Below are 12,044 nucleotides of genomic sequence, written 5' to 3' on the forward strand. Positions count from 1 at the left end.
AATCTAAAATTGCCACGAAAAAATCCTCGCTCAGTCTCGACACTAAGCCCAAAACAGATATCACCCCTCCTAAAAATGGCACCAACTACCCTCGCTTCAAATTCTCAAAAGTATCTACTATTGAGACAGAAAAAATCATACTGTCACTCAAACCATCTAATTGCCAGGGGGATCAATGTCCACCTCAACTGATAAAGGACGCAGTTAGAGACCTGGCTCCTTTTATCTCAAAACTCATTAACTCCTCATTAGCTACAGGGTCCATACCAAGCAACCTAAAAGAATCGTGGGTACTCCATTTGCTTAAAAAACAGACACTAGACCCTGCCAAACCCACAAACTACCGCCCAATCACCACTGTGCCATTCCTCTTAAAAATCATAGATAAAGTGACGTACTCACAAATACAGAAACACCTTGAAAACAACAATTTACTAGGAGTACGGCAGTCTGGCTTCCGTCCCCAGCATGGAACCAAAACTGCCCTCTTAGACCTAAAGGCGCAAATTGATGAGCTAAGGGATCAAGGCAAACCAGCCTTACTCCTCCTCCTGGACTTATGAGCCGCATTTGACCTTGTTGACCACAAGGTCCTTTGCAGGCACCTGGATATAGCCGCGCACTTCTCAGAAGAAGCCACAAAACGGATCCAATCATTCCTCAATAACAGGACAATGAGAGTCTTCTCCACCACTGCGGCAGCAGACTCCATCCCCATTACATGTGGTGTGCCCAAGGATGCTGTGTTTCGCCTACACTCTACAACATCTTTACTAAGCCCCTTTTCGATAATCTGGACCTTCTTGGTATCACCTACACTAATTATGCAGATGATACCCAGATTCTCCTACCACTTACCGGTGATTACGACAAGGATTTGGCTTGGTGAACTCATCATCCAGGCATGGATGGCCACACACGGTCTATGCCTGAATGATGAAAAAACTGAAATCATCATCCTGGGCACACCCCACACCCTCAAAAAACTGGGCCCCAACTACTCCTCCTTCAATATCGACAACAACCAAATCACAACCGCCCACGCAGTTAAAACTCTGGGTTTCTACCTGGACTCCACCCTTTCTTTCAACAAGCAGGTCAATGCGATGGCTTCAGCAACCGCCTACACCTGCAAATTGATGAGAGCAGGCAAACCCTTCCTATCAAGCGATAGCTGCATCACACTCGCGAGAGCGCTCGTGTTATCAAAACTGGACTACTGCAATTCGCTCTATATTGGGGCTAACAAGGAAATCATCAAAAGAATTCAAATTCTGCAGAACAACGCGCTTAGAGCAGCACTTTGCATTCCCAGGAGAGCCCACATCACCGCACTCAGACGAGCTAACAACTGGCTCTCTACTCAGGAGAAAATCCAACTAAAAGTTGCCTCTTTGGTCCACAAATGCCTTAACAACGCTGCACTGCAGTACCTCTCTGCCAGATTCACCAAACTAAAACCAACAAGACTTACTAGATCTGCTAACTCCAATAACCTATCCATACCTAGAGTCAAACTGACTAAAGTCGGTGGCTGCAGCTTTCAGGTGAAAGCAGCTCAACTCTAGAACGCCCTACCATCCACTTTGAAGACTGACCAACCCTACCCCACCTTCCGACACAACCTTATAACGTGGATCAAAAATGCAGACACACTTTAGATCATCTATTGCCTGGACTTATTCAAGCCTAGGAATTTCTGCTTAGGACCGTAAATACATGCTTTTACACTTTACATGCTGTATATTCCTGTATATTTTGTCTATACTCCTGAAAATGTTGTTGTATATTACTCCTGTTGCTCTATTTTTGCTATTTTTGCCATGTGATCTTGTAACAAAGTTTTGAGCTGTCTTATAAAATGCGCCTGGTTACCCTTGGGTCTGGTGCGCAATATAAGTAATAAAAACAAACAAACAAACAAACAAACAAAGGATGGTTAATCAAGTTCTGAATGGGATGGAGGACTTCTGCATGGCATACTTGGATGACATTGCAGTGTTCAGCCGTACATGAAAAGAACCTATTGATCACCTGGGATATGTTTTGCAGGCTCTTGAGCAGACCCATATGACCATGAAGGCAAGCAAATGTCAAATTGGTCAGAGTAAAGTAGTCTACCTTGGTCATGAGGTAGGAGGAGGTGAAATAAGTTCAATGTGCAGCAAAGTACAAGCTGAGCAAAACTGGGCCACCCCCACTACTCAAAGCCAAGTGAGAGCTTTCCTAGGTCTCACCGGGTACTACAGGAATTTCATAGAGAACTATCTGTCCATAGCTTCTCCCTTGAATGTGATCCCCTCTCCAAAATACCTTAAAAAGGTTAGATGGAATGAGGAGTGCACTCAAGCTTTTGAAAACCTGAAAAAAGCCCTTTGTCAAACTTCAATCCTAAGAGCTCCTGATTATCACCAACCCTTCATTGAGCAGACAGATGCCTCCAATATAGGTATAGGTGCAGTCCTTAGTCAACTGGATGAGAAAGGTTGGGAGCACCCCATTTGCTTCATCAGTAGGAAACTGAAGGAACTAGATACAAGGTGGGCAACCATAGAGCGTGAATGTTTTGCCATTGTGTGGTCACTGAAGAGGTTTAGACCATACTTGTATGGATCTACCTTTGTGATTCAGACAGAACACCAACCCTTGAGATGGTTAATGCAAATGAAAGTGGAGAACCCAAAACTTCTAAGATGGTCAATCTGCCTGCAAGGGTTTGATTTCACCAATGAGCACAGAGCAGGATGTCACCACCAAAATGCTGAGGGTCTCTCTAGGATGTGTTTAACCGACTAGAGGTAGAGATTCATCCAGGAGTGGATTAAATCCTCCTGTCACCCTAGTCTAGGGAGGGGGGGCGAATGTTAGGGAGAATTCTCATAAATGGCTGATTTCCCTTTCCTAATGAGTCCCTCAGCAGCTTTGGTGGATGTCTAGGGTTTATTTTGTTCACCTGGTAAGAGTGTGAGCCTTTTTCCCACTCTTACATGTGTTTTGCTGTGTGTGTTTTCACTTTTTGTGTGATCATGGGCACTGGAGCCTCAGCTACTCCATGGCCCCATATTTTTCATGTGTGTTAAACAGCACCTTCAGTGCAGTGACACAGGGTTGTGTTTTAGACTTCCCACTGACTTCATGTTCTGGAGATGACTATTGTCCCCCAGAAAAGGTAAAGTTGCCATTAACTTTATTTTAGTAACTTTAAACCACAGACCCAGTACACCCCATCTTACATGGAGTAATGGAAAGGGTTAATTCTTATCCCTTTTTGCCTGTGTCTCTTGGAGCATTGTTTCGCTCCCTTTACATCAAGACTTGGCTGGTGGGAGTGGTAACTAACTTAACTTTTCTACTGCAGTTATCTTATATAAACACAGTATTGTTTTTGGATACTATATTAGCCTCAAACATAAACCCGCTTGACCAAATACATTTTATTTTGGCTCCGGCTGGGTTTATTCACCATTTCTTTTTGTCAAAGTCTTTCTCGTGTTTTACTCTGCACGCCAATCCGGTGATGGTTCCTTTGTTTGCTGTCTTTTTGCAGGCTTCGGCACAGAAGCCCTCCTTAAGGCGCCTGATAGTCTGGGTAGGCAGGATGTGAGTGAGGGCTCTTCGGACCCCTGCCATGGGTTCTTTTGGTAACCAGAGTCACACTCCTGTTTGATTGGCTGAGGGCCCTGTCCTTGCCAGGACAGCCACCCTGCTGTGTGATTGACAGCCAGGCTGTATGAATGGGGGAGAACAGCATAAAAACCAGGTCTCTGGGACTGCAAAGGCAGAGTCGCCACTGGAACAAAAGAACCAACGAGGAGCTGATGGAAGAGGACCTCTGCAACGACTGAACCGCCCGGTGAAGCCCTGCTGCAGGTCCGAATCTTCAGAATCTGACGACAGAGATGATCCTCCAGGAAACTTCTTCACTTGAGCTGGTGGGACCAACCAGTTGGCCCAAACTGCAAGCCAGGACCCCTCCTCTGGTCAAATTCGCTGTAAAGAGCTACAGTGGGCCAGATAGCCAGGAAGGTCAGACCCTGCTTGGGTTTTAAGGAGCGCACCTTTTATTTGTTGCTTTGCTCTGCTGTTGGTTTCTTCCCTTGGTAGAGCAGGACCCTCCAGTCTTCCTACTTCTTGTCAGTCCGACAGTCGCTTCACGAACCGTGAGCCTGCAGGAACTGCCAGGAACATCCTCCTCAGCTACAGTTTGCTCTCCGTTTTAAGGTACAGTGCAAATCCGGTTGTTCGTTTTGTTCAGCCACAGTGAAAGTGTTTGAAATCTTTCTCCAATCCGAGGGCTTGTCCTTCTCTTCTCTTTGAACTAACTTTTCTATCAACCGACCTCGTCCTGAATCTGTGACACAAACTTTACTGCAAACTACCCTGAACCGTGTGATCTTGAGCAAAAGACCTTTGACCAATTGACTTTGGCTCTAAGCCTTTTCTACCTGATTCTATCAATGTAGTTCCTCTTGTTCAATTGCCCTGAGTACTTACCTGTTGGTGTGATTTAATTTCTATTAACTTCGTCTTTCCCTCCCTTTTAAATTGCTGGAGTGCCATTTTGCTCCCACTTCATTTTGTGAGCTTAACTTGTCTGGAATTTAAGGGAAGTGGTGTGGTTTATTAATAGTGTGATTTTTAGACTGCTTATAATAGTGTAATATTATACAACGCAAGAGTGAAATAAATGTATATTCTTTTACTTGAAAACCTTGAGTCAGTGTTTGCCTGAATCATAGTAATTGCTGTCCTCTGTGTAACTATCTGATACTGCTCACTTACTCTTGAGATAAGTCTGGCTGCTCACCGATAGCTACCACTTTAACTATGTACTACAGGCTTGTACCAAAGGTGAATTTGTACTGTCACTTGTAGGAATAGTTTTGTGTGGTGTTCCCAAAGGGTACTGTATATAATTCTGCCTAACCCTAATGTTCTCCAGGGTTACTGAATTTTGTAAGTATCTTCCCTTCCAAAATATTTACTTTGGATGTGTTATATTTGTTGAAGGAGTTCTTTGGTTGTTCCATGTAGGAGAATGTTATTAAAATGTTACATTTGTAAAGGAGGTTTTTTTTCTCTGCAGAAGATTCTGTATAGTGGAATAGTGTATTCCTAACATTTTGATGTGGTGGAAAGTGCTTTTGCCAACAGTTCCTGAAATGCAGGCTAATAAATGTCCTCAGGGTCCAGTGTGGTTGTTCACTGGACAGGAGTATATGTTTTGTGAAGTTGTTATTCTAATTTTGTCTTTTCCTTTGACATATAGATTGAGGAATTGCCGTAAAGATTTGAAGGATTGTTGCTGTATGTTACACATCGAGCTGCATGGACATTTTTAGACTGGACAGATTGGTTGGGTGAAAGGAACAGTTGATTGAAAGTTTGTTTGGGTTGTTTTTTCGATAAGGGTTTAATGTGCCATAATGTTTTTTTTTCCATTTCATATCCTCCGCCAATACTATGTATATGACATATGTTTCTGTGCTGCTTGTGTGAATCCATTCACCTTCACAGGAGTGTGAAAAGGTATCTATATTGATATTGCACATGTTTAGAAGTCTTCAGTGATAGTTGTTAAGGGAAGAGCATGTCTTTTCAGCTGTTTTCATAAGATTGTGATGTACTCTATGGTGGAAATATGTCTGTAAAATTATTATATTTTTAATGGTTAACTGTGGCTACGTTAACATTGTTAGATATAGTTGTTGGGTCATTAGTAGTTTTCTTCTTCATTATACATTTTTTCATTTTTAGTTTTTAGAAGAGGATTCCTAGTTTTTTTAGTGGTTGCTGGTTTTAGTTTTGTTGACTGCTTTTATTAGCCATTTTGTATGAATATTTGCTATACATTCTGCTAGAGGTGGATGCATATTTGGCATGCTTTTATTTTTATCTGGTCTATTTTTTCTTTGTTTTCTGCTGAGTTGTTTTTTAGTAGTCATACTGTTCTGTCTGTTGGAAAAAAAAGGAAAATGTGTGTTTGAAAGTTGTCCAATATATTTGCATGCATTGTGAATGAGTGTGTGAATATGAGGGCAGACATGAATAGCGGGTTGTGTGATTGTGCAATGGGTTGCTAGTTGTGGGTGGGAAGGTTGTAAAAGTAGCTGTGTGTGTAGATATTTGAAGGGATTAGGTTAGTCTATAAGAGAGTGGTAGTCTGAATGAATAAGTAAGGACATTACAAGGTTTTCAGGATGATAGCGCATGTTATAATAATGGTGTTTAGGTGAGAATACAAAGAGGGCACATGTTGATGTATAATGAAAAAGAGCAAAATAAACATTGCTGATTTGAAAAGAATTTTGTAGGCTACTATGTGGCTAAAGTATACTGTACAAGTAAAAGAAAGAATAAAACTGCACTAGTGCACTTACTTTGTAGGATGTGAAGAGTAGTTTTCTTCAGGTTGTTGTCTTCGAGGAGGTTGTTTTTCACTGCAATTGCAAAGAAGAACATTTGTGGGTATATATGGTAATGGTGAAGTAATTTTAGTACAAGAAGAAATTGTTTATGAATGTTGGAGAAGTTTTTGGTAAGAAGAGTTAATTACATTGAGCCTTGTTACGAGTATGGTGGTGCCACCAGATTCCTAATAATTTTTCAGCAGCTAGCTTCCTTGTGCCACCAGGACATCACAAGTCCCGTTGCCGGAAAATGTCAGGTGCCGGAAAATGTTAGTGCCTATTCCCGTGGAGTCGCATAGGACCATTGCTAATCGGGCAAGTGGTCCGGTGATAAGTATGCCTAATGGGCCGCAGCAAGAAAGTGTGACATTTTTATACAATGCAAAATGAAATATTCTGAGCATTTATAAAGCTGTCCTTTTTTTGGAGGCTGTACATGAAAATTAAAATAGGTTTTGTGGATTTATGTCAGTATTGTGTATATAGTTTGGGCTACATCAGTGCAATATCTTTGCAGACTGCATTAAATAACATGCTAAAAGCAATAATGGAACTATTTCCACGTGGAAAGATAATCTTTTTACAAATACCTCCTAGGGTACAATGGAGATGCACCAATGTATTTTTCCCCCAACAGGACGCAGGAAGATGCATTGTGAACAATGGGGTATGTTAAATTTTAATGGTGTTGGAATGACATCCTTCACAAATGAGAACATTCTGCCGGATGGTGTACATAATTTTTTCAGCGATGGCATGACTTTACTGATTTTGGTAATGCAATCTTTCTTCAAAACATTCAAAATGCACTCAGAAAGTTTCTGTGAAAATGATGTAGAGTGCATGTGAGTAGTTGTAGGAAAAGAAAAACCGAAATGCCGCCAAAAAAATCAAAACTTTAAAAAAAGGTTATTTTCAAAGCCACCACTAAAGATTGTGTTTAATTTCTCTCCCCAACCACTTTAATTGGGCAATCTGTCCACAGACACTGTGGTCGTCCGTGGATGGCACGTGCCACATACAGGTCTTTTGAGGATGCCAGTAATGGAAATGAGATGTGCAGCCAAGGGGATTAGCCAATAAGGTTTCCCTGGTGATATACACAAGGAGAAACTCTGGCAGAAGCTTTGTTTGCTGAGAGGACTATAGATGGCTATGGCTATGGCTTTCAGGAGGCAGAATGTTGGGATTTTGGGGGACTCATGGATCCATTGGCTGAAGGTGTATGCAGTGCACTGTGAAGTGGCTGAAAATATTGGATTTGATGATGTTCATGTGCAATGGTATAGAGTGTGCAGCATGAAATGTGTGGACTTGCTCCCATTTTGTGTAAATATGGTCACACTGCAACATCTGGACATTATCATTGTTCATTGTGGAGGGAACAGTTTAGGGTATGTCACTGGAATTTCACTGCAGTTTGCAATGAAGGAGACATTTGGAAAATTGAAGGAAATTTTCATGAATTCTAGACTAATTTTTTCATCCAGTGCCAGAGGCAGATGTGGATGCTCTCAAGGTCATTTGGTCCACAAATGGAGAAAGTAAGGCGCAATGTCAACAAGGCTGTGTGTGCATTTTTGGGAGATGATGACATGACGTCTTTCCATAATGAAAATATGAAATTTGACAATATTGACAATATTTTCCACAGAGATGGAGTAGATGTTACTGATGCCGGTAATCAGCTTTTTCTGCAAAACATTCAAAATGCTTTGAAGCAGTTCGTGTAAATATAGAAAGCATTTTCCAGTAGGAGAAAAAAATACATGGAAACACGGTGAAAACAAAATTCCTACTTTTTTGCAAGTTTAAAGAAATAGTTCAGTTTAATAGAATGTTCTTTAGTTTTCTTTAAAACATTGAAAAACACTTTTAAAAGCAAAAAATACATAAAAGGTTATTTTCAGAGCAACCACTGTCCCTCGCAAAAGATTTAAATGTTTTTGATGCCACCACCACACACATTTATTGATGTCCGCAGACTATCGCGCTGTGCCCATATTGCACAGGCTGTGTAGGGGCCTGTAACTTGTTTGGGTGCATCTATTTTTCAACTGTGAAAGGTGGATCCTAAAGGAACTGTTTTTAGTGTTTTTAGTATTTTATATATTTGGGCTTTTTTTTCACAGGTGAGACAAGGGAGAGGAGGGAAGGTGCACCAAACACAGGGACGAAGGGGCAGGTGGAGAGATCTAACAGTGTTTCTTGTGCTCCTGACCATGGCCTCAAAAGCACCCTGAAACTGCCTGAGCCTTTGGTACACCCCCAAAGGTGATAAAAAGCCACCACACCCATGATTTATGATGAGAGCTGCAGAGAGGAACTTCCAGTACCTCATCTTCATCGTCCTCTTGATCCAATTCTGTATCACCACGCCTGCTCCCCTCTCCAGGCACTCCAGATGGTGGTGGTGGGGGAGCAGCAGTGGCCTTAGTAGCTGCCATTGTGGTCTCCAAAAAGCATAGAAAAACAAGCAGGTGCTCTCTCCTGGACAGCCAGATTGAGAATGAGGGTTACCCCTGTGCTTTTGGGCAGGGTGAATGCTGTCCGAAGTCTGTGGACATTGACAAAGTCCGCGGACTCTGAATCTATCACAATGGCCAAGAGGGGGGTTGGTATGACGTAAGGAACATGTAGAAAAAATAAAGGTATACTGGTAAAAACCTATGAAATTCAGTGAAAAAACATTGTTAAAGAGACGTTAAATTTGCACTGAGAAAAAGCTAACTAATTCAGTGGAAAAACTTTGTTAAAATGATATTATGGTTACAAGTAAAATCCAAAAACCCCAGAAATTCACCAGTTATGGTAAGGTAAGCAATCACAACTTGTGCCACCACCGTAGAAGACATTAATCTTCTTTTATATTATAGCGTACTTTCCGTAGGGTTTGGTATCAGGTCATGGTGCACAAACATGCATACCACTCTGCACTGTTAAAACGAACACCCAGGAAATCAAAGATGACATAACAAATGTCTGAATGGACCCACCAATTACCTTTAGTCATTGTCAATCTGGTTATGCAGGCGAGAGCATTTGAGACCTGAGAGCACCTGCTTATAAAACTTGCAACCTGTTCCAATGGCATCTGTCATGGCTACACCTGCTTCCTAAGGGCCATGACTAGCACCACCTTCCCATCACCATGTGGAGGGTCTGTCCAGGGGAACAGGTGTGATGATGCAAAGCAGTACGATGAGGAACAGGACAATCCTACCTCCAGCACCGGAGAGAGTCATGGGTGTGGTGGTTCTTTAAGAGCGTTGGGGTAGTACCAAAAGTTTGAGCTGCTCAGGTTGAATATATTGAGTGCAGGGTCATACTCAGTTGTAGACAACCTCGGCAGTTTTCTTTTGGTACCTCCTCCACACTCGATCCGAAAACCCGGGTGCTCTGAGAAAGGCTTTTCCTTTCTCAGGGAGAAGTAGGCTATCTTCCTGTACCCCATGTTCCTCAACTGTTCCTGCCACCACACAGGCTACTCCTGTGGGGAAGAGGATCATACCGGCCACCTCGCAGAACATAGATAATGCTGTTGACACTTGACCTTTCAAGGGTAAGAGTACACTGTTTGTACTGGGACACACCAATCTGCACTGGGGAACAGTTTCAGAGTGCTTTCATTCCTGCAGTCAAGGAGCACAAAAAACACTGCCACCTACCTTAGATGTAAGGCACGCCCAAAATATTCTCATGTCCACCTGCCCCTCTAGATCTAGTTATTCAACTTTGAATTTGATCCTTAAACATACTATGTCCAAACACACTCACAAAATGTGTTAATTAAATAATGATGAACATGTTGTGCAAACATTTTTAATTTTCTCACGTATTAGTGTACATTGAGTGGTAATCTCTATATGTTTAAATCAGTTACTAAGGTGATTTGTTTATGAAATACTCACCAATGATTACAAACTGAATTTGAATTTGAATTTTAATGAAGAAACACATTTGTTTACACGGGTTGCCTAGCAACCTCAGAACAATGGCTTCATAGCCAATTGCCTGCAACCGCAGGCGGGAGCCGGCCTCCCCAGATGACCAAGGCTTTCACCTGTATGTGCCCACAGCACTGCATACCACCATCTGGGCAGGAGCACCCCCCCAACCGATCCAGGGCTGCAGTAGCAGTGCCAACCACATGACCAACAAGCAGCGTCTGTGCTGCAGGGTCAGCAGGACGCCTGCTCTCTCTACGCAACAAAAGCAGTAAGTCTGCCGTCCTCCACTGCATTCACTAGCCGCTTCCAGAGCTGAGATTAATCCACCACCCCAATCACCACTGTATAGGCCATGCAGTGTGTAGCCGATCTTCCCGCAGCCTAAAATGACCAACATCCAGAAAGAAACAAATTTGTTTATACTGGTTGCCTAGCAACCTCAGAACAACGGCTTCATAGCCAATTGCCTGCAACTGGAGGCAGAAGCCGGCCACCCAGACAAAGGCCTCTAGACCAAAGCTTTCACCTGTCCATTCCTGTCCGTACCCCGCAGCCTACCTTCTGCTCCATATGGCGCTACCTGATCTAGAACACTCCTGCATTACCGACTATCATGCAACACTAATGTGAGTAGTCTTCAGTTGCACCCAAAATGTATTGTAGCTAAAACATCGCTGCACGTACTTTGCTGGTATCGCCGTGCATGCCATACGTCCCAACTCATGCAACGTTAACATTTCAGGCTCCACGACTGCCATCTATTGTCCAATACGCCCGATCTCCTGATCTTCCCTTCTGGGATACTATTGTATGTGCACACATTGTGTATATTTGATTGCGCCTACTACTGTAGACGCAACGTCCCGCTTTGTTCCTGAGGCCCCTGATGTCCACAGGGTAATGATTCACCCTTGCTGGCCATTTCCACCTTTTGGCAGCCCGAGCCCTGTGCCTGCATCAACGCCAACATTAATCTCAAAAACAAAATGTCGGGCACGATGCGGAGAGATAGCGAGGCTGGCTTCCATCTAGTTGCCAAGCAACCGCTTGTTAGAAACCCTGTTTGCCACCTGGTCTATGTCCATATTACCCACGATAGCATCTGAAGGCAAACATGTATGGATTAGCCCTATTAGATGTTAAAACTTGTCTCCGGTATCAGCCCAGACCCAATTGGTGTTTTATACAAGGATCTAACAAATGTAACACCCTGTACCTATGAGTCAATCTGTATAATGTCCCCTTGAATGCATTGCCTGGCAAACTAGCCTACGTAGCACTACTGCCTGCCTTGTGATTTTATACTATGTACTGAGGACTAGCCTACGTAGCACTACTGCCTGCCTTGTGATTTTAGACTATGTACTGCGGACTAGCCTACTTAGCTTCACTGCCTGAACTGTGTGCCTTGTGACTTTACACTAATGCATTGACCAGCAAATTAGCTGCTTGTTCCTGGAGACATCCACACTATACCAATCTATAATGTTTATCATTTTCTTCTATCTGACCACTCCCTGGCCTCGATCTAAAATATACACCCACCAAAATGCTGAACAACACCATTAGACTGTCCATGACCACATTAGATACAAAATCGAGACCAGGAAGGTCACCTACTCCCAGTTATACACATCGTTCCCTAATAACCACCATTCCGTGTGACCTCACACTTAGGAATGCC

This window comes from Ambystoma mexicanum, chromosome 6q, assembly GCF_040938575.1.
Source record: "Ambystoma mexicanum isolate Mex_15411 chromosome 6q, UKY_AmexF1_1, whole genome shotgun sequence".
Taxonomy (NCBI): domain Eukaryota; kingdom Metazoa; phylum Chordata; class Amphibia; order Caudata; family Ambystomatidae; genus Ambystoma; species Ambystoma mexicanum.